The following is a 27,819-nucleotide window of genomic DNA, read 5'->3' as shown; positions in this document are numbered from 1 at the left end:
CTAAGTATAATGAATGATAAATTAGCCAGTGGCTTTATTCACTCCATTGAGCAACTGCTCAACTGAATGACAAATAATTAGCAATAGTTTTCCGTTTTAATATTGCCAAAACAATGAGTAAAAGAATGAGTTCCTTTGAAAAGTTGTAAGTTCTAAGTTTGAATTCAACGTTTTGGCAAGCTGTGTTATGGGTTATGTTGTTATGCTATTCTATGCTATTCTATGCTATGCTATGTTATGCTATATATTATGTTGTATTATGCTGCCGTGTTGTGATGTGATGTAATGTTATATGGACGATAACTCCTAGCACCTCAAAATGTGACCTTATTTGAAAATAGGGTCTTTAGAGGTATAATTAGCTGAGGTCTTAGTAGAGTAGGGTAGAACCTTAATCCAATATGACTGTTGTCCTTACAAGAAGAGTGTAATTTGGACACAGACACATGTAGGGAGAATGCCTTGTGAAGACAGAGGCAGAGATTGAAGTGATACAGCTGTAAGCCGAGGAATGTCATGGGTTGCTGGTGGGCCCAAGAAGCTAGGGGAGAAGCATGAAACAAACTCTTTCTCAGAGCCCTTAGAAGGAACCAACTCTACTGACACTTTGATTTCAGACTTCTAGCCTCCAGAGAAGGAAGTCTGTGAAACAATAAATTTCTGGTTTTAAGCCATCCAGTTTGTGGTACTTCGTTGTGGCAGTCCTAGGAATGAATATACTACCTAACCCGCTGGACCTCAGTTCCCTAGTGTGTATAATGAGGGCACTAGTAATATCCACTCTCAGGCTTGTGGCAAAATTAAAATAGTCAATGTTTCAGGAAAGCACTCTGCAAACTGGAGAGCACTAAATTCATGATGCAGACACCACTGAAGTGAGAGAACAGTCCACAATTCCCCTTCTCTGAGACCTTCTGAGGGACACCCAAGAAGGCCAGACATCTCTCCTGGGGATTCAGAAGCTCTGGTCACTCCCTGCTGCGCACCTGGTCTGAGCCACCTCTTCGTCTGTGCACTAAGAGCAGAGAGAGGCAGTCTGCAGGATGAAAGGAGAGAAGCAGAAGCCTCGCAGGGAGAAAGGGAGAGGATGCCTGAGTGATGGGTACAGGCTTTCACATTCTTGCTTCACATCCCTTCCTCTGTGCTGTGTGCATTCTGTACTCCACTTCCTGTACATCCTCTCTGTTGCTGGGAAGAAGTCAATATCAAGGTGAAGTATAAATACATACAATAACACGATAATAGAGTGTAAGAGATAGAAATAAGATATGAGAGACAGTGGTGAAGGAGAGACTGAGAGTCACAATGTTTTTTGTATAGTTCAATTAAGTCATCCAAACCCTGGACTCAACTCCACTGAAACACTACCAGAGCTATAATCATTGCATATTAGAGACTTTACTTCTATTGACTTTCAAAAGAAAATAGCGATATGACCTAGAAAGGTGACTGTTTCAAAAACACATAAACAAAAAGCAGCCTTCTTTTTGAACCAGGATGAATTCCTGGTTCTGGGTGAAGTCCAGTATTCTAAAAATAAAACAGCTACATTCACTAATTTATTTGATCAGTCAAAGACAGATAAATAAAATCTGTCTCAAGACAAGGCTTCCTATGTGTTTTGTTTTGTTTATACCCTATAGTAACCAGTCAACAAAACCCTACCCCCCTTGCCAAGGATCACCCGATCTCAAGAAATCCATTCTCTGTGAACTCTTCATAAATAACTGAAAAGCAAATTATGGAAGTAAATGTTTGTTGAAACCCTTTACTCTTAGTTGAGGCCACATAAACCTTAGGCAATGCTTGTGGAGCAGCAGAAAGGCTAAATGGCCAGCATTATCAAAAGGAAAATGCAAACCATAAAACCATAAAATCGATGAGGAATTCTAGAATCAATACACATGGAGGAGGGCCAGTGCTGTGCAAGGCATGTGGGCAGTACCACTCAGACGCCTGCACCCAGAGTGAAAAATGATCGGCTTACAGAACAATACAAGGTGATTATGACCAAGGAAGTGTACTGACTGAGAGCTTCTCAGAAGTTACACTCTGTCTTGATCAGTTTTTTATTCTCCAGAGAGCCTAGCAGAGTGTTAGCCCCAAGATGTTGCTTAATGATCCCTATAGAATTAAAGGGAATTTTTAGTTGGGATGTGTGCTACTTGACTTATGCAATTTAATTGGGTGGTTGAAATTAAAACGGGAGCAGAACCAACTCAATTTAATAAAATCCCATCTGGCCTGTATCTCTGGCCTCCAAGCCTTTCAAGGAAGAAAAGAGAGTAAGTTTGAAATAGGTAAGAGCACCATTCAGTGTGGAGTCACATTCATTCACAAAGCTTTTGAATATTAGACCTTTGATGGTATCCTCACATGAGGTTAGACATGGCTACTAGATACTCTGACAAGGTAGAATAAAGAAGACAGACATCATACAACTTTATGTTTGTGTCTCTTTACTAAACCAGCTCTGAGTACTATTTTTATAAATACAGTAGTTTCTCCCCCCCCCCCAGCCCCCCAATTGGCAGGGGATACATTTCAAGACCCCCAGTGGATATTTGAAACCACAAATAGTAATGAACTCTGTATACAGTGTTGTCAAAAGTAGTTCTACAGTTGTAATACAAATAAATAGAACAATAATTAATAAATAATAATATAAGAATAAACTGTTTTATGAACTCACAACTGTAAACCTACTTTTGCCCACCCCTGTATAATATGTTTTTCCCTATACATACATACATTTTCACTTAAAGGAAACATTTCACAGCTTTTCTTTAGTATATTCAAATTACCAACTTCACTACTCTTGCACTTTGAAGCCATTAGGAAGTAAAATAAAGGTTACTTGAACACAGGCACTGTGATACGACCAAAGTCAGTCTGATAACCTAGACATCTGCTAAGTGATTAATGGGGCTGATAGCGTACACACCATGAATATCTGGACAAAGGCATGATTCATGTCCCTGGCAGGATAAAATGAGATGGCAAAGGATTTCATTATGCTACTTAGAATGGCACCCAATTTAAAACTTATGAATTGTTTATTTCTGGAATTTTCTACTTAATGTCAGACCACCATTGACTGTGGGTAACTGAAACCACAGTAAGAGAAACTGCAGATAAGGGGATTACTGTACTGAAATTATCTTATGAATAGCCAAAAGGTTCAAATCAATTATATATAAATATTTATATTATAATATCTATAACACTCATTAGTAATTCCAGTAGCCTTAGAAAAAAGCAGTGGCTCTGTGAGGACCTTCTCAATCATAAAATCAGATCTGTTCAGGCCAGGGAGTTCTCCATCATAGGAGCCAAACACCCACAGTATCCAAGCAAAAAAAAAAAAAGTACCTTAAAGGAACTATTGCTTTTTCTCTGAAACATCAGGGTTAGCACAGTGCTGGCCACATAACTACTCACTCTAAAAGCCAAGCACATCCACATGCCCACAGCTTCCTTCTGAAAAGCAGCATGGAAGATGATTTCTGCCTTCGTTGCCATGCTGAGCTTCATGAGACTCACTAGCAAGGCCAAGGCTACATGAGACTCACCATCATGTCCAAGCCTAGATGAGACTCACTATCATGGCCAAGGCTATATGAGACTTACTATCAAGGCCAAACCTATAGGAGACTCACTATCATGGCCAAGGCTAACTGGTCCAGGGGTCAGTTCTGAGACATGCCACCCTCACTATCATGGCCAAGGCTAACTGGTCCAGGGGTCAGTTCTGAGACATGCCACCCACAAAGGCCAGCAGAAGTCTATGGAGTAAACCGAAAGAAGAACCTCGCCAGGAGAGACGCTCTGTACTCCACAGTGAGCAACTAAATCAGTAAAATTTGCAGGGAGTTTCAATACCTCCAAAAGATTCAGAATCAAGAGAGTAATATGGAAGCCAAGGCATACAGAGAAAAGTCAGTAAGGCGAGGTCATGAGACAGCAGAAACCACAAGTCAGAGAAGAGAGTAGACAAAGAAGATACTCAGTAGCAGATAACATAAAAATCTCCATAGAAATTGAAGAAAGTAAACTTATTCAGAAATATAAATAAGTCTGAGGGAACAAGAATAAGAGTGACTATTGTTACGTGTTGAATTTTGTCACTGGAGTGTTCATATGTTGAAGTCCTAACCTTCGGTACCTTGGAGTTTGACGACCTTATTTAGAGATACAGTCTTTATAGAGGTAATCATGTTAAAAAGTGGTCAGTAGGGTATGGTGTTAATTAGATGTGACTGGTCTCCTAATAAAAAGAGGAAATTTGGAGACTGACATGCACATAGGGAGAACACCCTGTGAAGATAAAGGAAGAGACTGGGGTGATGCTTCTACAAGCCAAGGAATGCCAACGACAGCAGGCAAACACCAGCAGCGGGGCAAGAGGCATGGAGCAGATTCTCTCATGGTCCTCATAGGGAGCAGCCTTGCCAATACTTTATCTCTGATTTCCAGCCAGCAGAGTTGTGAGACAATAAATTTCTGATGTTTAAGCCCCCCACTTTATAGTGCCTTTGTAAGGCAGCCCTAGCAAACTAACCAAGATACCTAGACACACTGTTGAAGCAGAAACATTTGCTCAGTTTTATGGGGCCAACCATTTGGCTACTGGGCTGACTTTGTCTTCTCCCTTGCTCGTGTACCCCCACAATAACCCCCATCACCTTAGATAACCTGTGCTTCTCTGTTCCCTGAAACCTGGATGAACTAAGCTAACCCAGTGGGAGTTCAGCAATGCTTAGGAATGAGTAAATGAAGCAGTTGGAAGCTAAGAAGCTGCTGCTTTGGGATCCTCAAATTAGAGGATCAGGAAATTTGAAACAACTTTCAAGAGAGCTTCAGGGAGTAGCATCCAGCCAGCAACCTCAACCACTTGGCAGAAATGAAGGAGAATAACAGGTGAAGCCAAGAAACCTACATCCTGACAGGCTTTCTGCTGGGGGAATGATCAGGTCTCTCAGCCACTGGCTGTTCCCATTCAAGCCACTCTCTGCAATAGAACAGTCCTAAAGGAAACAGAGTCCAATTTCTACAATCCAGGGTCTGCAGTGCAACAAATACTCAAGAAATCAGTATTATCTCTGAAGGAAGCTTTTTGGTTACCCAAAACAGTTGCTTTAAGGTGGCCCAGGGACAATATTGCATGGGTACTTTGTGTGTTCTTTTAGTCTTCACTCTTCCTTACAGCTCATTCTTTTACATCCTGGATTCACTGGATGCCTGGTGTGAGGAAAGATCTGGCACATGTCCTGATTCAGCCATCTGTGCCTTCTCTCCCCACGAAGGTGAGAATACATCAAAATAAATTATTTCGAAAGCACATTCTCTTCATTCAAGTCCTACTTCAAGACCTCACAATAGAGAGCACCACCAGGATTCTCATTCTTGGCAGCAGCTGAATGGGGCTGCAGAAAAATATGCTCAGTGGTTGCTCAGAGAGAAAGGAAGACTTGGGGTGAAAGCTCTTCCAAGTTTCGGAGAAAGACAGAGCCCAGTGCCAAGACTGCCTTCTAGGTGGTCAAACCGCATTGCTCGTTAGTTACCGTGAATGGGATGATTCCAATTCAGCCCTGGACAAGGTGGCAAGTGAACATGTGAGTTTACTTGCTGTTAATTAAATGTTTAACTTACATATTTTCCTATTTAAGCCAGTTTTAATTTACGTTATCCTTTTACACCATTATATTGAATAGGCTTTCCAGAAGAGCATGAATGAAACTAACAATTTTTGAGTACTTTCCTTCTGCCAGCTAGACAATATAATGGGCTCACAGTCTATTCCTTTTACCTTCACAACATCCTTGTGAGATTAAGACTTTTATCTTCATTATAAGAGAAGTGAACAAGCTCAGAAAGGTTAGGTAACTCAGCTAGGGTTACACAGGTAGTAAGTAGGCAGAAAGAGCAAGATTTAAACCTAGGCTCTTAGTATTACACTCTCCTGGAAATAGAGGATGTTTTTCAGTATCAGAAAAGAGAGATTATATGGATATAGTAATTAAACATCTCCTTTATCATTAATTTTTTACATTTCTGGGTAAATCAATTAGCACCACTATCAGAATGTGAGAGTTAAAAATTTCTAGAATTACTATGTCATATTTATTGCTAATTAATATAAATCCCATTTTAGAATTGTAGCCAATAGAATTATTATTTAGGGATCCTCTGGTCCCACAAAATCCACTTTTTAAACTAGTCTAGGCTAAAAGGACTCTCCTATAATTTCTAAATAATATTTACAAATTTCATAGTGTTCAATTGAGAAAATAATTATAAAAATAAAATATAAACTTGGTGATACTTTTAAATAAATTAATCACATTAAATTCTATAAACATTTGAAAAATTAGTAGTACTTATGTGAAAAGGCATGTTACTTATTTCATCTACAGACACTGGTTGGTTTATACATAGATTCAAGAAGCCTTAGAAATCTCCCCAGTTTGTCCAAGGAAGCCACTAGGTTAGGAAGCTCTGATCCAGGCCAGTTCCATAGATGGAGACATATAAGCCCAGAGGAGAAAATTACGTGCTCAAGGTCAGTTACAAAGGCAAGAGTAAAATTTTAATCCTCTGACTTGCACATAAGTGGTTTTTTTCCCATTTAAAAACAGCCCACCTAATTGACGGAAGGTAAATTATTCATTTACACTGTTTTTTCCTAAAGCATTAATAGTAGGGAGAACAAATTCAGGTATGCAAAAGTACACATTTATTTTTTCTAAAACTGAATGTAATGTCAATGTTGAATCCTTATTCGATCAAGGACAAAAATGTTAACCGTAATCAATTCTGAGTAAACTCAGTCAATTCAGGATTGCCCTCTTCTTTAAGGGTTTACCTGCTGCGAGGGCGATGGGAGCGAGGGCCACCACACAATGCCAAGGCTTTTGAGATGTCTGGTGTCTGAATGTCATCCATCCACACCAGCTGTCTCTGAGAGGCAACTCAACCCTTTAGTCCCAGGATGTCATTCCTTCCATGCTGCCACCACTGAGGCTGATATCTATTTCCACCACGTCCCTGGTCACACTGCCCCTGCCAAATTCCAGTCTTACTTCCCTTTTCCCAACCTTGAAGACTCCTAGTCCTAGGGTCCACTGATTTTCTCACAGTTCTCCTATGCCGTCTTCAAGGTCAGGGCAAAAGTTTAGCCTTTTGTACCTTTTATCTTACTATTACTTCTGCCCTGGGTTCCAAAACTGTATTAATTACTCTGTATTTTTCCACTCATCATTCTTTCTGTGGTCTCCCTTCCCTAAATCATACAGAAGACAGGCAATTGTGAAAATACATCTCTAGATTTTGCTACATTTTGCTCTGTGGTGACTAAAGTAATTACAACTGGACTAGTATCATTGTTAAAATGTCTTCCATGTAAGTCATCATCCTTTATGTTAATCACTTCCCATAATACACCTAATATAATTTTTAGCCCCCCTGCAAAAAAAGCATGAAAGATCTGCAAGACAAATGTATAAGCATTTGCAGTAAAAATGATAGTAAAATTGGTTCCTCTCACGATAGAAGAGGAGACTCATATAGGTGTAAATTGATATCCTTACATATAGTTAAGGTGTGAAAATTGCACAGAATAATAAGTCCTCTCCAACTGTTTTAAATGGCAGCTTAAGTTGCCTGTCTTAATTGTTCTCTAAAAGTTCCACTTACTCAACATTCTTTCCCCTTCAGTATGGCATGGCCTGAAATAGTCACCATCAATGCACTGGGTAATAAGGTCGAGTCATTGCCTCCAGAAAACCCTCAGCTTAATGAGATCGAATCTAATGTCAGCAAAGCTTTCTGGTCTAGGAATAAAAGCAGAGTCCAATATCCTCAATAACCCAAATTTCCTATCCTGGTCTCCATTGCATTTAATGAACTTCTAATCCCCCTTGCCAAGACCTCACCCTACGCAAAAAGGAACCTCACATGTGCTGAAACACCAACCTTTCTCACCTACTACCATCACCAGTAACTGTGTGCCATGATGATGAGGTCCCTCTGAAGGGCAGCTCCCTGCACCAGCCTGCTACAAGTTCCAAAATTCTTGCAATTAGTCTCCTTTTGGCTAGCGTATTGAATGTCACTAGATTTTAAACAAATGTATAATCTGAAAGGTTTACTGTTATACAAGTCATTATTAAGCTAGGAAATTCCCAGGTAAAATTAAGTGATCTAACTAGCTGCATTAGGAAAAGAGAGAAAGTGCACGAGGAAAGGCAGCAAATGAGGAGCTACAGCAGCAGGCACAGTGGAAACACATAATGAGAGGAAGCACAGAAGAGAGGTGCAGTTTTGAAAGGAGTGGAGGGAGAGATGAAAGAAGGATAGCATAAGCTGGGAATTAAATGGTCAAAAAGAAAGTTGGCCTAACTCTCTTAAACAGAACATAAAGTAACATAACTGACTTTTCAGGTCAATCCCAGAGTGAACAAGAACCTCTCTTGAGAGAGGAATGAAGACTGGTCTCCTATATTGAAATTCATGGTCAGAGTCATCAATTATAAAATGATTAGCAGTGTTGGATGATGTGACAAATCTGCCCTCCTGCTGATTCATTTTATCCATAGCTAAGGAAGCAGCTCCAACATTTAATGAAATGATAAAAGGATGATTGCAAAGGTACCTGAATCTAAACATAATATTTCAGGGATGTTCATACTAGTGCAATAAACAGCAGATCCATTATTTTCCTTGATCTGAACACTGAACTCTGATTAGTGTAGCTATCTTAGTTCATTTGGGCTATTATAACAAAATACCATAGTATAGGAGGCTTCTAAGTAACAGAAATTTATTTCCCACAGTTCTGGAGGCTGAGAAGCCCAGGATCAAAATACCAGCAGATCTGATGTCTGGTGAAGGCCTGCCTCCTGGCTGTTAGGTGGTGCATTCTTACTGTATCCTCTTATGGTGGAAAGGCCAACTCAGCTCCCTATGGTCTCTTTTTATAAGGGCACTAATCCCTTTCATGAGGGTTGCATCCACATGACCTAATTACCTCCCAAAGGCCCCATCTTCAAATACATCTCATTAGGGATTAATTTTTAACATATGAATTTTGGGGGAGACACAAACATTAAGCCCATAGCAGCAGCCTAAGGTAGTATTTGGTTTCTTAACTAAAACCTCATGGCAGCATCTCAGACTCAACCTCTGGTCACCAAAATCCTCAAGAACTTTCTACACTAACTTCCATCAAGTCAAGTATCTTCCATCATGTAGTTGGGCAAGCTTCCCTCTATTTGTTTGACCTTTAATTTGAATACAATTCTATATACTGTGTCGGTTAAATGTAGCTTTTCCAGTTTCAGCTCATTATTTTAAACTTTAATTCTATCAGCTCTATATTTCCTGATCTCCCTACATTTGTGTCACCCGACGCTGGCCAATTATGCCTTCTACGTTTACCTTAACAAGATAAAGCCAAGGACAGAACTCTATGGCACAAAACCAACAACTTCTTTCCAGCAAAATTAACAAGTTATATATGCACCTGACATTATTCTCAACCATCCCCAAGGAGGAGGAGGATGAAGATCATAAAAATCATAAAAATGATGATGGTGATGATGATAATCCCTAACATTTTTTAATCATGTGTCAAGCCCTATGCCAACTGGTTTAAATGTAATATCTAGTTTAATTCTACAACAATCATATTGGGTAGTTGTAGTTTCAAATATTATCCCCAGATTACATTTGAGAAAACAGAAGCAGGCTTAGAGGTGTTATAAAGCTTGCCCAAGATTAGACAGTAAGTGATAAAGCTGGAATTTTACAAGCCAGATCATCTGCCCCAGAGCCTAATTCTTAACCACTCCATTCTGCTATCTGCAAGGCTTTATTGAGCCCTTCTGAAATCAAGATATAAAGGCTGAAAGGGCCCTTCTGAAATCAAGATATAAAGGCTGAAAGGGGCCAAAGGTAGGATGTGAAAAACAAATGATCCTGCTGCAAGGACAAGCCTTATAAACTAAGCTATTTTAGAACAGAAGAGTTTATTGGTGCTAAACAATGTGAATCAGAACTAAGCATTGCTTTCGGTTTAGCTGTCCAACTTTAAGGTTACAGACTGGAAATTTATAAACTCACACAGAAAAGGACGAAGAAAAATGAATAGGCCACTCCCTATGAGGATTCAGTAAAGGAGGCTGGCTTTCTTCTCTCTGCAGACCCTGGCCTGGCCCTGGGCTGCTTTGCCCTGGGAATAATGGGGTGGGGAGGGGGATAACTGAAGCTCATAACTCCCTCCTACTGACTAGTCATACACTGCTCGGGGACGGAGCTTCTCTCAGAAAGTCCTACAGAACCAGTCATTGAGTTTTCCTCAACTAATATCTGAGGTGCAGGAACTGCAATGCCTACCAATGAGCCTTCAAAGTTCCAATCAAGTAGAAAAATATAGCCACTGAAGTTAGTGGCTTGAATTCTTCAAGACAGATGCCATAACTAACCTCCAAATTAAATGTTATCAAGTTCAAAAATCTCATTACCAACCAGTTTATCAATTACTATCTCAGTGCCCAAAGGTAACAAGTTATTCATGGTCTGTCATCCCAATTGTTTTCAGCAAGTAAATGAGAGAAAGTGCCTTCAGAAAGATCCATCTCCATCTCTCATTGTATGACCTGGGGCAGTAACCAGGCCACCTCCAAACTACTGAGGTGGTCACATGAGATGATGAATGGGAAACTGTCTCGGAACCTGAGAGATATAAAAACAAAGTTGTTACTCTCATTATACGTTTGGGAACAAATTGTTATCTATATTAGAATTAGTCTCATATGATATGCAAAGTGCTTCCTAATCAAGCCATCTACTTCATGAACCTCAGCACTTCCTTTTACTTTCTCACTCCTATCTCTCCTACACTCCAACACTCCATATCCACATATCCCCCAGTGCTTTTTCTATGCCTCTATTCCATTGTGTTGGCAAAGATATGCTGCTAAAGAGGCCAAATATCACTCTTAAAAATTTTAATATTAAAACATACAGGAAACTTGATTCTCATTTATTTCTCATTATCTGACTTTATTGCCCTAGGCAAAATATCTTAATAGCCAAACATTTGCAAAATGCCTTTACTTTTATGTCCTTGATTCCAACCAATTGCTTTAGAATATTTCTCAATTGCTTTAGAATATTTCTCCATGTCTTTAATAGTATCAAATCCAATTAACTGAAATGTTAATTTTTGTTAAGATGGAATAATAAATCATAAACTAAGAAGAGCAGTCCTGTGGACAAGAAAATGTTAGAAATTTCTCCTCCTGCTCCTTTCATTAAGAGAGTTATTACAGTGATGGGAGGAGCCTGGATTTAAAAAATCACCAAATGGGGATTTAGGAAATATTTGTGAAACTTTCTCTGAAATAAGCTTAACAACTTTGTCTAACAGTCTTGGTCTTGTGGATTTTAAGTGTTTAATAAAATCTCCTAGGTCTTTGACCAGAGACCCTAGACATCCTTCACAATATCCCAGGACCCAAAGAAGTCATGACAATTGAAAAGGGCCTTGTACCAGCACATGCTGCCTGCACTTCCTGCAAATCCTGCTACCCTCTTTACTTGCAAACTCCCATTCTCCTTGAAAAAGTGTAACCGGACAACCAAGGGGTCTGAGCTGCCTGTCACTACTTGAGCCAATTAAACAGAGACAAGATTGAATCATATATGAGCATTTACTCAAATAATGCCAGCAGTATGGGAGAGCAGCAGGTCATCCACAAAAATCTGCTCTGATCCCTCCCCGCCTCCCCCGCCCCCATAAGCCAGCTGCTTATATTGGGTAGGAGGCAAAGATTGCATGGGAGAGTAAGAATTACAGGCCTGGGGAAGTAGGCACCATGTCATTGTTACAGGTTACAGGTAAAGTGGGCTTGGGGGAGGGAGGGGTCGCAAAGGGTGCCTACCTCCGGGACTAGATGGTTCATCCACCAGGTTGTATGTCTTTCCACAATGGTAGGCAGTTCTCGGGAAAAGAGAAAGGATTGCATTCCGATGTTAGCTCCCATGTTCCCAGGCATACAACTCTCAGCCAGGTTAGAATGTGCTCTCTAATCATAACAGAACAATCACGGTAAACAGAGCATGATTAATATTTCTTATCATTGTAGCTAGTCCCCAATATTCTATTTCTGCCCCTAACAGAAGCAGCTGAGCCATCTCACCCTTGAGCATCTCTCCTGACACTGCATCATGCATGCAAGGCTCTGGCTTCAAGGGCACCATGACAATTAGAAAGTTTATCTATTTCAACACTTTTAAATTGGAACTATCTTCCATAGACTTTGGATCCTGTTTACTCATCTTTGATCCCAAAATCTCCTAACACAGCACCTGACAACTAGCATCTGGAGAAAATATTTGTTTACACATCAGAAAAAATGTCTGCTAGGCTCTTGAATAAATAGTAACCTCAGGGATAGCTCTTTAATTCCAAAACCTACACAAGCTTGAAATTTTTTAAATGGAAGTCTAATTACTATTTCAGTGTGTCGTGCCCTTTTCAGGGTAAAATTCCCAGATGCCCCAAAGGTGTGGAAAGATTCCCAAACCTTTTGTTTTATCACCTACCTGCATTTTCCTCTGCATATCGTGATCGCTAGTGGATGTGAAATTGACTAAGAGAAAAAGAAGGTACTGTAATTGACTCAGTAAAATTACCACTAAAGCGTCAGCCTTTAAGATACACTGCAGTGCAGCACAGCTCTCTTTTTCATTGTTAGAGTAAATTAATCATCTCAAGCTATTTACAAGGCTCCAAATATTGCCCTGAGATGACAAACCTCTCACTGATACAAGGGTCAGGTGACTTCCAGCAAAGCCGTGCAGTTTATAAACTCATCAGCCAGTGGAGGAAAAAAATTGCATAAAATAGGTATAGATATAGTCATATTTCAAGAGAATCCTTTTCTACCTCCACCTACTGATGCATATCTTCAGCACAGGAATATTTAATATATTATATTCATCAAATTTAAAAGCTGACAGACTCATAAAGCTGTTCACTTGTTATAATTATTAGTTTGCCCTTCAATTGTCTTCCTAAACTGGGGGCTCTTTGAAGGCAAAAACAGTGCTTGCTAATCTTTATATCCTCTCCTAATACCTTGCCCTGACATACCAAGCACTTGAAAATGTGCTGGAATAAATCAGAATGTATCCATGATCAATTCTAAAATAGCTAATTTTATTAACAGTCCTTGTATTTTTCTGAGAGGCAATTTCATTCAATTCTCGCAACAATTCTTTGATAATTCTTTGATTATCTCCATTTTAGAGAAGAAACTGAAATGAAAAAAGGTAAGTAACTGGCCCTGGCCAGTGGCTCAGATGGTTGGGGGTTTGATTCCTGGTCAGGGCACATATCTAGGTTGCAGGTTCGACCCCTGGTTGGGGTGAGTACTGGAGGCAACTGATCTATGTTTCTATCTATCTATCTCTCCTCCCTTCCTCTCTCTATAAAAATCAACAAAAACATACAACATACTTTGGGTGAGGATTTTTTTTAAGTTAAGTAACTGGCCCAAAGCCACATAGCCACATGTTTTCTAAGCTCATGCATGTGTTTGACCACTCTCTTATCCTATATAATAAAAGCATAATATGTAAATCGACCGAACAGCAGAACTACCGGCGGAAGGGCTGGTTGCTATGATGTGCACTGACCACCAGAGGGCAGATGCTCAACGCAGGAGCTGCCCCCAGCCCGCAGGGCCCAGGCCAGCCAAAGTGGGTGCCAGTGGGGCGGGGGCGGGGGGATTAGCGGAGGGGCCGATCACCCCACGGGTCACCTCACAGATCGGTGCTGATCACTGGCCAGGCCTAGGGACCCTACTCATGCATGAATTTTGTGCACTGGGCCTCTAGATCCCTCTATAAATTCCTAGACACCCAACTCTGTAATTTCATCCAGGTGCTTGAAACTAGGTAGGCCAGGCTAAAATAACTTCTGTAGCCATATTCCAGTGGTTTTCATAATAGAGGTTTATCCCTTAGGTAACTTTGGAGGCTTTTGGAGAGGCAGGGTCACAATATGGAAGAAGCCTTGGAGTTCTCTGCCTGACCCCCAACCTGCAGACAGAGGAAGAGAATGGGTATCTGTACATCATTTTCACTCACATCCTATTGGCTAGGATTCAGTCATGTGACCACACCAACCTACAGAGCAGGCTGGGAATGTGCTTCAGCTGTGAGCCCAGAGAAGGTACATATTGGTAAGCACTAATAGCCTCTATCCCAGAAAAGGAGGGGACTAACAAGGCACACCCAGCATCGGGGGACTTCAGAATCTCAGCAGTAAGAGGCTTTTCTCCTCAATTATCCTGCAGGCTTTCTGTTTTCCAGTCTCACTCTCAACCACTCTGTTCCTTTAGCAACTGCAGCTTCCCCTACTGCCCTATGCTGATGTAACCTGAAGAGATATATATATTTAAATCTCTATAATACAGGCCTATGTCAATTATCTTTTGAGAAAAAATTTATTCAAAATGGATCTCTTGTCCTACAAATGTATTAGGACATGCCATTTCCACTGCATAAAGCTGCTTCCCTTCAGGAAGAATTCAGTTCCAGGTTAGTCTTAAAAAGCAAATTCTTTAAATACACTTAAAATTGTAACATTTTATTTATGGAAACTGTATTTACAATAAATTAGGATCATAGATTTTGATAAAGCAAAGTTAATCTATGGTGTATTGAGTGCCAAATACAAGTTATACTCCATTCATTCATTCATTCAATAAATATGTACTAAACACCTGTTATGTTTTGTTTCATCCTAAACATAAGAGCCAAAGACTAAGCCTCAATAGATACAACACAGTTATGTGTGATGAAAAGATTAGATAGTATTCCATAAGACAACCTTGGATCAAAAATCTGCATCTGTATTCTTACCCAGAAAGTGTCCCCAGACCTCAGCAAATCTGGAAGAACATGTTCAAGTTGCATTCAGTTCTGTCAGATATGGACAGAGGGTCATTCCCTATTATCACAGGGCCTCAGAATGATGCAAATGAACCACAGAAACAAACCCATTTTCTGAATTCCCTGCAGTTTACTATTTCCCCAACGCAGTTAACAACTGGTTCTTACTTCCCTAAGACCCCAAAACTAGCAATCAAGATCTGAGTACACTGAGATTCCCAACAATGTACTCTATCCTTCTGTGAATAATGAATTGTAGAGTCCATTGGAGTTGGACTGCCTGAGCTCAAATCCCAGCTTCTGCCAGTTACTCACTTTGAGACAATTGAGGAATTTAAATGTGGGTTGAATATTACTAGATAATATTAAAGAATTATTGGTCCTTTTGTTAGATATGATAATGGCATGAGAGGTTTTTTTTAATGTCCTTAAACCTTAGAAAATAAATGGTAGTGTTTAGAATTTGCTTTAAAATATTCTAGTTTTTAAAAAAATAGGGAAAGAGAGGAGAGCAAGTAAAACAAGATTGGCAGCATGGTAATAATTGTTTAAGCAGGGTTACAGATACCTTATACATTATATTATCGATTCTACTATTCTCTCTAGAGAATAGTAGTAAGTTTAGCAATTGCAAATTTAAAAATTGTAAAATTTTAAAAATTTAAAAATTTAAATTAAAGAAATAATACCCACGATGACTCCATTCTTCAAATTCATTTTATATATATTTCACTCTTTTATTTTTAAAAAAATGTTTATTGAATTTTAGAGAGAGGAAGGAAGAGGGATAGAGAGATAAAAACATCAATGATGAGAGAGGAACATCATTGATTGGCTGCCTCCTGCACACCCCCTACTGGGGATCAAGCCCACAACCTGGGCATGTGCCCTGACTGGGAATGGAACCTCTTGGTTCCTGGGTCAACACTTAACTGCTGAACCACACCGGCTGCTGGGCTCCACTCTTTTCTATGAATGAGGGGGAATATAAGACAATTAGGGGGGCTAGCAATCTGAATCTGTGCCAGTAACCAGTATTCTGACGCACATTCCTGCTGGTATAATTAAGGTTAAGCCCCATTCTTATCTGTAAAGCTTGTCCAGCCTTGCAGAACCTGTTTCCCGGAATACTCCCATTTTACAGAGGCCATAAACCATGAACCATACAGAACCCCCGAAAGGTGGTGGCAGTGCTGGTGCCAGCCAGGTCAGGCCTTTGGGTATAATCTCACTTCCCCCATCCCAACATATGGGGAGCTGCAAAGCCCATGAAAAGTCCGGAAGCTTGGTCCATATTTGGGGGACAAAGAAACTAAGGGGAAAAAAGGAAAGCTTCCTCCACATTCATCACTCGGGCTCTGGAGAATAACTCCCCTGAGTCACCGCACTAGTGCATCTGCAAACAAAGAGCTTTTCCTGAATCTTCCAAGGACTCGTTGTGTGTCTTCCGGTTGCCTGGTAATTTCTGCAACAGGACAACTTAAGCTCCTAAGGATTATATCATTCTAATGGTTTCTGAGCATTGCTGGTCATCAAAGTATCTGAAATTTTATATTTATGTCAATTCCTAGTCCATATTCCAGAGCTATGAATCAGAATCTCTGAAACTGAGGTCTGGGAATGATGGCCTTAAAATATCTCCCAGTTAACTCTGATATGCCTAGGGTTTAAGAAGCACTGGATCCTTTAAATCTGCCCAGTGTTGTTTAATTTGAAGAAGCTCCTGGTTAAAATCCCCAGAGTGCCTTTCTTCTTGCTTTCTCTCTTGCTCCTTAACCCACACTTGCCCATGCGTTCCCATGTTCTCTCTCCATAGCCACATGGCCTTAGCAGCCGCATGGCCCATGGCCCATGGCCTTGCAGACTCCACGTGCAGGATGCTGGACTGGACTGTCCTATATAATAAAAGCCTAACATGTTAAGTGTCCGGTCGTCCAGTTGGCTGTTCAACCAATCAAAACATAATATACTAATGACATGCTAAGGCCGCTCAACCACTCGCTATGATGTGCACTGACCACCAGGGGACAGACACTCTGACCGGTAGGTTAGCTTGCTGCTGGGGTCCGGCTGATTGGGACTGAGTGAGATGGGCCAGTCACACCCTGGAGCCCTCCCGTGGTCCCTACCCGGCTGGCCAACCTCCCACGTCCCTCCCCAGGCCCGATCGTGCACCAGTGGGGTCCCTCAGCCTGGCCTGTGCCCTCTCGCAATCTGGGACCCCCGGGTGATGTCAGAAAGCTGGTTTCAGCCCGATCCTGCAGACCAGGCCAAGGGACCCCAATGGTGCACAAATTCATGCACCGGGCCTCTAGTACTTTAATATGGAGCAGAAACTATGGGCAGGGGCCTTTATTCTGGCCCTGCTGATGACACGGTTAGACTTTGTCCATGGCAGGATGGAAAGAAATGGAACACTGGAAACCAGGGGTTTATTTCCACCCAAAGAAATATTACTCATCCTCCTGTGCAGTCTCGGGGAATTTTTTTTTCTCCTGACATCACAAGAATTCCACTTCCACCGGTAACACTAGGTTTAGATGCCCATTGTCTCACATCTTTGACAACCACCCAGCTTTTATGGGATAGACTGCTAGCTACCCTTTTTCCTCTGGGACCTGACTCTAACCTCAGAAACCTTTTTTTTTTGTTCAGTCTCGGGGAATTTTTTTTTCTCCTGACATCACAAGAATTCCACTTCCACCGGTAACATTAGGTTTAGATGCCCATTGTCTCACATCTTTGACAACCACCCAGCTTTTATGGGACCGCCCTTGACACACCCCTACCCTCCCTTACCCCCCAGTGTCTTATGTCCATTAGTTATGCTTATTGTTTACAAAAGTTTTACCTTGGAGCAGATTCCCAGTTATTCCAAACCGGAGGCAAATAGCACTCTCATTATCATAATTACTTCATCAGCCTACATTTTAATGGAAGCATATTCTCAAACCCTTTTCAAAAACTAAATCAGAGAGTGGATTTTAAAACAAATGAGTTAGCACTATTTTAAAACCCATTTCCAGTCATTCTCACATCCTTAGTACAAATCTGTTAAAACTTCCAAAGTCATTAAGGAGCGGCCCTGAAGGTTTTTTGATTGTCAGGAAGTGTTATTGAGATGGATTTGTTGAAGAGATGCTTTATTCTATTTCACACTCCTGTCAGAGCTTTATTAGATTTCTAAACTGAAGATAAATACTTTATTTTTAACCATAACAATCTGAAGCTCTAAGAGGAAAAAAAGAGAAACTCAAATTGTCCTAAACCTTTGTATAGAAGATGGAATTGCACACTTTCAAGTGCAACTGGCTGTGTAATTTGAATGAAGAAGGACCTCTGCAATAATGAAAAACAGCCTCAACTATAATCATGATGATTATATATGTAGAAAGAGCTAACCTTCCCTACTGATTGCCTGATTTAATTTCCTTATTTAGTACAGCTCCATCTCATTCACTCCGTTTAAAAAAAATCCTTCTCTTATTAACTCCTTTAATATGATCACAAACCTTAACTGGCAGGTTACTTGAGAAACAGTTCATAGACTCTCGGAACAGGAATGAGCCACAGGAATTACCAAGTCCAAGCTTCTCATTAATACAAGAATCCTTTCTCTGGTGTCACTGACAAAGAGAAACTCAACCAGATTCTGTCTCAAGCTTTCAAAGTTTACATTAAAGAGCACTTTGCAGATAACAAAGTACCTTCAATCATATTGTTTCACTTAAATTATACAGCAAGATGATGGCATGGAGATTTTGAGAGATTAAATGACTTGCTATCGTGACACACAGCTAACAAATGGCTGAGCCCAGACTTGAATTAAGTCTTTGGACTGCAAATCTATATTTCACTTCCCTCCTTCCCCCACACCCCCTGGCAAGGGTCAAGGGAGGTTCTGTTTTTTGCAAGATATTCCTCTACTTTGTTGGACAGCTATGATCATTACAAATTTTTAAAGAGGCAAAAATTTATTTCCCTGTAACTTTTTAAGTTTTAACAGAACTTTAAGTAGTACTTACTATATGAAAGGCACTGTTTGAAATACTTTCCAAATATTAACTCATTTAATTCTCAAAACAGCCATATGAAATTGGTACTGTTATTATCACCATTTCACAGATGAGAAAACCAAAACTACAAGTTAATAGTAGAGCTTGAATCTAAGTCCATCTTGCAATTTGGTGTATGCGTCCTAATGGCGAACCATGGGGAAGTCCAGAGAAACAAAGGAAATTTGAAGATAGCTATCAAACTCCCTCCCCCAGACTTGTAAATGTCTGGGTTCTAACAGAGAAACAGAATGATATACAGAATAAGGGGTATATTACAAGGTTTTGACTTTCCACATTGTGAAAGCTAAATAGTCTCTCTAATTCTCTTGTACTTATGTCTGATGCTGGAAGTCATAAACTCAAGGATTGCAATTTGATAAAATGAATAGTCTTTCCTGTTTTATCAAGGTCATTCTTAAGTAAAATTGGCTTTTTAAAAAGCTGCAAGGACAAAAAGAAGTGGAGGGGTAGAAGAGAGTAAAGTGTGGGCAAAAGGAGACTTGACTTGGGATGTGAACACACAATACAATATACAGATGATGTATTATAGAATTGTACACCTGAAACCTATATAATTTTATTAACCAATGTACCACAATAAATTCAAAATAATATAATACAATAAATTAAAATAAAATAAACATAAACATATGAAAAAATTGGAAGGAGGTAGCAGTGAAAAATTCAATGACCCTAGTAGAGTTGGTGCCTCTGCTTTGATTCATGCTAAGGAGTCAGAAATTTACCCACCATTGCTTTTAAGCTATCAGTGCAAATATCAAAACAGTGAGAAAGGAAAAGAGCATCTCAGTATTATTATGAAAACAGTCTTGAACTTTCAGACCCCCTGAAATGAATTCAGGGATCCATGCATAACACTTTAAGAATGGATGCTCTCTATGTCAAAGAAGTTCTGTCATTTCAACTTAATTTAGAGTAGGCTACGCTGGGAACCAGGGTCCAGTCAACCAACCAAGAAACACACACACACACACACACACACACACCTTTCTTAAAACTAAAAATTTCCTTTGCCCACAATTAATTCAATTGGGCTAACAGAGCATCTTAATTCTAAAATAAAAGGAACTTCACGCATGGCTCTGCTATAAGTTACCTACCTTCCCTCAGTATAGGCATAATGATATGAAAGATATTATACCTTGTGAAGGAGGAGCTATTATAAAATTAACCTCTATTCCCATTAGAAGACAAAAACATCTAATGGGTCCCTTAAGAAGTTTTCCCAATATCCTCACTACATTCTTGTTGGTTTTAGTCCATCATTCCAGCTATCAATACCATTCTTACTATTGATTCTACCATTCATGCTTTATGCCAGGAGACTCTGAGAAATCCTGAATTGCAGTTTGGGGGCACTTGTTGGGCATTTGCCATATGACAATACTTTATTTGAGGAGATCATGGTACCACAAGACCTTTGTAATTTCATTCCAAAAACTAATTTATTTAAAGCATCAAGAAATAAATTGAAGCAAAAATGCCACCCAAAATATATCTCTTCTCTACCACAGAAATTATGTGTAGCTACTACCAATAATATTTCTATTAGTAATTATAGGAAACCCATCTTTCAATATACCCAATAAAATCAGAAACTGGGTGTTATGACAGTCAACCACTTATATTATAAAAGAGGGGCTCCAGTCATCCACTTCTCAGAGGCAATGACCAAGTTGTGGCTCTGAATACTGACTTTTGCCACATCTCACTTCTCTTACCCTCTTCTAAGGTGGACGGAGGGAAAGCATTGTATTCACCACTATCCAAACTTTGAAAACATTTCACCAGCAGAGGACTAACAAACTGGTGTGACTAATATTTCATTATTACATAAAAATATGCTAAGGAAAGAATAAAAGGGAATTAATTGAAAAAGTCTTTGGGGTGATTTTGTCTTTTAAAGGTCTGGAAAAAGATCTTTGCTCAGTTATATGATAAGGAGGTTGACTCCATTTTTTTCATGTTTGATTGATGACAGCTCTTAAGCCCCATCCCTCCTTCTTCCCCTCCGCTGCACATCAGGGTAACCAACTAGAAAGCCTAGGTGTGCCAAAGGGGAGACTGAAACCTGCAAGTCCTTCCTCGGGCACAGGAACCCTCACACAGGCCCATCCCCTAACCACAAGAATACCTCTGAGCCAGCCTTCTTTCCTTGCTCTCCTGAGCCATTGTAGACGGATGTGAGAGGTGGGCACTGCTCTCTTTGAAGACCTCAATGATGTAGGTAATAAACCAAATCCCTAGAACCAATGAATGTGATAAGATATCATCTCTATGATTCTCTCATGTTATATGGCACAGTTGAACTTAAGAGAGAAGATTGTCTGAGCTAATCTAATCACATGAGCTTTAAAAGCAGAGAAGTTTCTCTGGCCAGTGGCAGAAGAAGGCAGAAGAGAAGCCACAAGAAGTCAGAGGTTTGAAGCACCAGGGTGATTCGACATGCCCTTGATGTGCTGGAGAAAGAGGGAGGCAAATGAGAAGGAATGAAGGTGGCTTTCCATAGAAGTGAATGACCCACCTGAGAGCCGGCAAGGAAACGTGGACCTCAGACATCCAACTGCAAGGAACTGGACTCTGCCAACACCTGACTGAGCTTCCCCTGAGCCTCCAGGAAGAATTCACTTTGGCCAACATCTTGTGAGACCATGAGTACAGAACCCAATCAAGCTGACCCAGATTTCTGACCTACAGAACTGTGAGCTGACCAATGGGTGTCATTTTAAACCAGAATATTTGTGATAATTTGTTATGCAGAAATAAAAAATACAATGTGCTAACAGTTTTCTGGCGAGAACTTACTGAAAAATATAGGTTACCTTCCTCACTCAAAGAGGTTAAAATCTAATACAAATTAAGACATGACAAGGGCTATAAAAACAGCCCAAAGAAACTATTATAGGGTAGTGATTCTCAACCAGGGGTGATTTTGCCTCAAGGGGACATTTGGCAATACTTGAAGACACTGTTGGTTGTCACAACTGGGTAGGTGCTACTACCATCTGGTAGGTAGAGGCCGAGAATGCTGCTAAACATCCCACAATGCACAGGACACCCCCCTTCCAACCCCACTCCCCACCCACTAACAACAACAAAAATTATCTGGCACAAACTATCAATAATGCCAAGATTACAAAACCCTGTCCTAAGAATAGAGACAATAAACTTAATTGCAGCTGAGGAATTTGGGTCAACTTTTTAGAGCTGGACCATGAAGGATAGGTAGGATTTTGACAGGTAGGGATGCAGAGAGTAAAAAACTATTCCTGGGCCCCTGGCTTGGACTCTATAATAAAGTACACATAGGCAGAGCAGACCATTTTATGAATTTGACAGGTAGTTAAGTAGCCACCTCCCCTTCCAAGTGCTATAACTTCCTAATGTGCCACTCAACAAAAACAAAATTGGGGAATGAAGAAACATGACATGATGCTAGACTTTATAAAGTATAGTATCCTTAATGATTAGAAAAATAATAATAACTAAATATGATTCATGTCCTCGGTGTAATAATTATCTAACAGAAGAGGCAGATCTATCCATAAATAAGTGCATCAAACTTAATGTTATTGAAATAAATATGCTGAAATAAATAAATTCTGTACTACTATTTATATCTATCTATTACCTCAAGGAAATTCTCCCAGGGTGCCTCAACATATGAGAATGCAGTCAAATTCCTGTGTGCCTTTTAATATAATTCATTAATTTGATGTATTTCCGTCTCTTTAGATGCTCCATAGAGGCTATCTAACAAAGTGGTTACAGGAGTTCAGCTCTTCCCAAACTGGAACTATTCTTCCTTACCTACAAGGTTTATTATTACCTTTGCATACCCCTGGTAGTCAAGAACACAGGATGACTATTAAATCCAGACAGGAGGAAAAATGCAAGAAACCCAATCTCATCTTTGGCACAGACTGTCTGTCACAGCTATTGCAGGGGGGAGAAATGAAACTGTTGCTAACAGCATTTTCATTCTGGACAGCCCTAAACAGGAGCAGCTGGGCTGAGATTGCCTTTTCAGAGTTCATGAGGGACTTTTACAGCTGTCACATCTAAGCAAGTCTTAAAAACCATTCCTCAAAGCCAAACTTATTTGAAGCAAGCATCTGGTGACAAATGTTGAATGAATAACAAAACCCTCTGTACTCTGGGTTTCTTGACCTTCATGTTTATTAATGTTCAATTTCTCCCCCACCACACCCCCAGTCTCAAAACCATACCACTGGGCTCTCCTAATGCATGCTCCTGGAGACAAGTAAAGTAGAAGAGATTTCTATGCTTCTTTGCCTGACAAAAACCAACACATTAAAAAGTTAACACACCAATTTACAAAAGAATGCAGGGAGCAGATTTGCTCAACTCTCAGTTGGACAGTGGCTACTTTTTAATTGAACCAAAACTCAAGCACTCTTCACTAAATCCCTTTATGATTAATTCTCTGCCAGCCAAGTACATTATTTTCACAAATTTAAAAAGTGTTAAACTTCCTTCACAGACAATGAAGATTCCTTTTTTAATCCCAATTTTGCTTTCCAGAGCTGCCTAGAGAGAATGCAAAATGATTCCCAGAGCCTATGAAAACTCTCCTTTCATCACAGGGATAGAACTGGCCAGTCCAGGATTCTATATCATTTCAATTATTAACTTCTACTTGATAGGTGTAACAAAAAGGAACTGACTTTGTGCTCAGAGGAGGAGGGAAGTGAACACCTTTGAAATCTGCCTTATTTATATAGGACTCTAAGACCTCTAATTATTAATTAGGATCTATTTATATCTGGAATGATGTTCAATGGTCCCAGGATTAACTTGACAAATAAGAACAGGATTATAATTTGTCACTACTTTTTCTAATATACCCAATGGGTAGAATCACCTAGATCCTAAAATCAAGCTTAGTTATTATTAAGGAAGCAGAAGACATAAAAGTTGGGCCACTAATTGCCCATCCATCCAATGGATGACCCTTTGTCCCAAGAAAATATCATCCTATGGACCACACCAAGGTAGATTCAATATTAATGTCTCTTCTTGATCCCTGATTTGATCCCAGTTAGGCTCCCCAGTAGCATCTACACAAGGGAAACCAAGGAGTGGAGCTGAGCCTCAATACAGCATCTGAAAAAGCAGAATGGATGCCCCCTTGATTCTCACATGTACCTCAGCTTGTAGACTTTTCTCTTACACTTCTGCCATCAAAAGCAGAGTGCTACCCTCACTCACCAATCTTCTATGTACAATCACTTCCTCCTCCTTCCTCCACCACACACACACACACACACACACACACACACACACACACTCAGGTTACTATATAAGAAGTGGAATTGGTTCCTATTGTTTCAACTATTTTGTCTTGTTAGTATTTTTAAAAAGTAACTTTTTTAAGTAGAAGGAGGAAGAAAGGAAAAAATAAGGGAAAAGAAGGGGAGAGAAAAAAAGGAAAAAACGCAGAAGAAGGAAAGAAGAAATAGAAGAAAGAGAAAGAGGAAAAAGGGAGGGAAAGCACACTGGTAAGTATAAGACTTTATCTAATTCTATTCTACATTACTTTCTTCATTCAACAACTATTTATAGAGCACCTTCTAAAGCACTGGAGGTAGAGCCAACACAATAAAGTCCTCACCTTCATGGAAGTTCTTATAGGGGAAGGCAGTTAATAAATTGTTTTAAATCGATATGCAACCTTCCACCAGGACAGGATAAGTTTATAAAAATGCAAAGCAGGGTAAGGAGATCTGGTGTGAGTCCTGGGTTCACAGAGGCTGTTGCTTTACTCGGGATGGTGAAGAAGGACCCCTCTGAAGAAGTATCATTGCAGCAAAGCCTCGAATGAGGGTCAGGGACCAGCCAGGAAGCTATATAGGGGGGGGGGAACATTCCAAGTCCAGCATCTGAGGTAGAGGCCTCTTGGGGTGATCCTGAGGGACTGCAGGATCAGCAGGCTAAAGGGTACTGAGAACAGAGAGGGGGAGAGTGATGACCAATCAGGTCAGAGAAGTAAGCAGCCCACTGGACGTGAGCACGAATGTACCCAAACAGTACAGACTCAAATTCCATTATTCCATGACCTTCATGACTCTCTTCCTAAGGTGAAATAATATTTTCAAATAAATCCTATTTTTAAAAGAGTTTCTTATTCTAAAAATTTATGAAGATTTCTGAAGCATTTATTGGTAATGATTAAATCCAAAGCTGAAAACTGCACTAAGATTTTTGGGACATCCTCTATATATGAGCCATAGAAAGTGATATTAATGAGCATTCAGTCCTCAGTCTTCAGAGAAAATATGAAAGAACAGTTCCTCTGGTCTAGCCTGGACTCTCTGCTTCTATAGGTCCTACACAGGAGGTGCTTCCCGCTCACCTCCCAGACTGGTCATTCCAAGCACAATCTTTGAGACTTTTCCTTGAGGACTGGGCTCTGTTAAAAGTTCCACCCCAGCTTCCCTGCAGGATAGGCTGCCGCTCATTGATGCTGTTATTTTCCCTCTCTGCCCTTACAGGTCTGGGTCTCTCTGGAACCTGCTTTCTCCCAGTAGAGTCAGTATTGGCACTCCAAGAGTTCGAACCTGATGGGCCACTCACTCTCTTCCTGAAGTAGGAATCTAGGGAAGTGGAATTTTCTTCGTAACATCTCCAGGGCAACAACAGATTAGGGGAGAACAGCAATTGCAGTGTCTTTAGATTCCTGTATAGATTTTGAGTGGAAGTTCAATTCACTAATTAAGTTCTTCTGTTCAGAGAGTTTTACTCAAGGCAGTTATGGGGGGGAAGCTTGTAATTTAGCATTTTCACTGGAGAGAATTTAACTGTCCCTCTTCCAATTCCCACAACTAAGACCCTGCGAACAGAGAGGGGGAGAGCACAAAGAAAGCAGATTAAGATGCTGGAGGGAAGAGACCTTCCCTGTGTCAGCAGCAGAGTGTGTGCAGGTGGTTCAGGGCTGAGTCAGCAGAAGAAAGGACAGCATGATGCTCAGTGCATCCTTCCAACTCCACCATGGGGGTTCCAGCCAACCCATCTGTTCCATGGGACCCCCCTCCCCCAATTCACTGTTCCTGCATTCCAGGCCTTCTACCCATACAAATGATTCTCACCTACTGAGTTAACTTCATGCAAAGTGCTTAGAACAATGGTCAACACATAGAAATACCAAATATAGACCCATTTTGTTGTTCTGCAAAGAGTTTCATTAATGTATATTATTTGTCCCTTTTCAAATTGAGGCAGTTTTATATAAAAATCAGGATTCCTCACGATAAAAAATAATTCCTGTAGCTTGGCTATTGTGAACATGGGAGTGCAGTTACATCTTTGAGATACTGAATTCAATTGATTTGGATAAATAATCAGAAGTAGGATTACTGGATGATATAGCAGTTCCATTTTTAATTTTTTGAGGAGCCTCCATATTGTTTTCCACAGTGGCTGCACCATTTTACATTCCTACAAACAGCGTACCAAGGTTCTCTTTTCTCTACATCCTCACAAACACTTTTTAAAAAATAATAGCCATCCTAACAGGTGTGAGGTGATATCACAATGCATTTTGATTTGCATTTCTCTGATGATTACTTGAGCACCTTTTCCTATAACTGTTGGTCATTTGTATGTGTTCTTTGGAGAAATGTCTATTCCAGTCCTTTGCCCATTTTTAAGCTAAATGTTAAATGAATGCATAAAGAAAATGTGGTTTATACATCCCATGGATATTATTCACCCTTAAAAAATAAGTAAATCTTGCCATCTGCTACAATGTGGATAGACCTGAAGGATGTTATACTAACTAGATGAAATAAGCCAGACAGAAAGATAAATACTGTATGATCTCACTTAACATGTGAAATATAAAATAGTCAAACTCATAGAAGCAGAGAGTAGAATGGTGGTTTCCTGGAGCTGGGAGAGGGATAAATGGGGAGCTGATGGTCAAAGGGAACAAAGTTTCAGTTATGTGAGATAAATAAGTTCTGGAGAATTACTGTATGGCACAGTACCTAGCTAACAATACTGTATTGTATACTTGAAATTTGCTAATAGGATAGATCTTATGTTAAATGTTCTTGTAAAAATTAATTGATTGGTTAATCAACTAAAATAAAGGGGGCCGGAGGGAACTGGGAGATGATGGATATGTCTGTGGCCTTTGTGGTGGTAATGATTTCACTCATCCCCAAACTTATAAAGTTATATATTGAATTATTAAATACAGCTTTTTACATGTCAATAACAATAATTTGATAATGCATGTCAATAATTGATAGAAACTTAGAAGCAGCAGCCTGTTTGTTTGGGCCAGGAGAGATTACACATAGAACAGCTCCACTTAGGTAATTTCCTCTCTTGATAGAAAAGTCATTTCTAATTATATGCTTGACCTTTAATATAAACAGTGAGAATCACAATATAAAGAAAAATTTTAAACAGTACCAGAAAATGAAAGGTTACCGAAATAATTACAAAGTGTGTTGTCCTGAAAAATACATAAGATTGTGGTAAAAAGAAAAAATTCTTAACACAAATAATTGGCATGAAATCGTGTTTTTAACACTTTATAATTAAAACTTTGAAGCATACAAAAACAAAAGGGGAAACAGTGAAGAAATAAGAATCCATCGCTTATTTTCAACATGTTGTTATCAAAAGATGAACATCCTGGTTTTCTCAATTTTTCCAAACTTTATATCAACTACAATTTTCTACTATTTATATATTTATATGTTTTATAAATGCTAAAAATATTTTATTCACAAAGATTTTAGTG

The sequence above is a fragment of the Myotis lucifugus genome, unplaced genomic scaffold, assembly GCF_000147115.1.
Source record: "Myotis lucifugus unplaced genomic scaffold, Myoluc2.0 scaffold_62, whole genome shotgun sequence".
NCBI classification, from domain to species: domain Eukaryota; kingdom Metazoa; phylum Chordata; class Mammalia; order Chiroptera; family Vespertilionidae; genus Myotis; species Myotis lucifugus.
Note: the sequence above shows the minus strand (reverse complement) of the source record.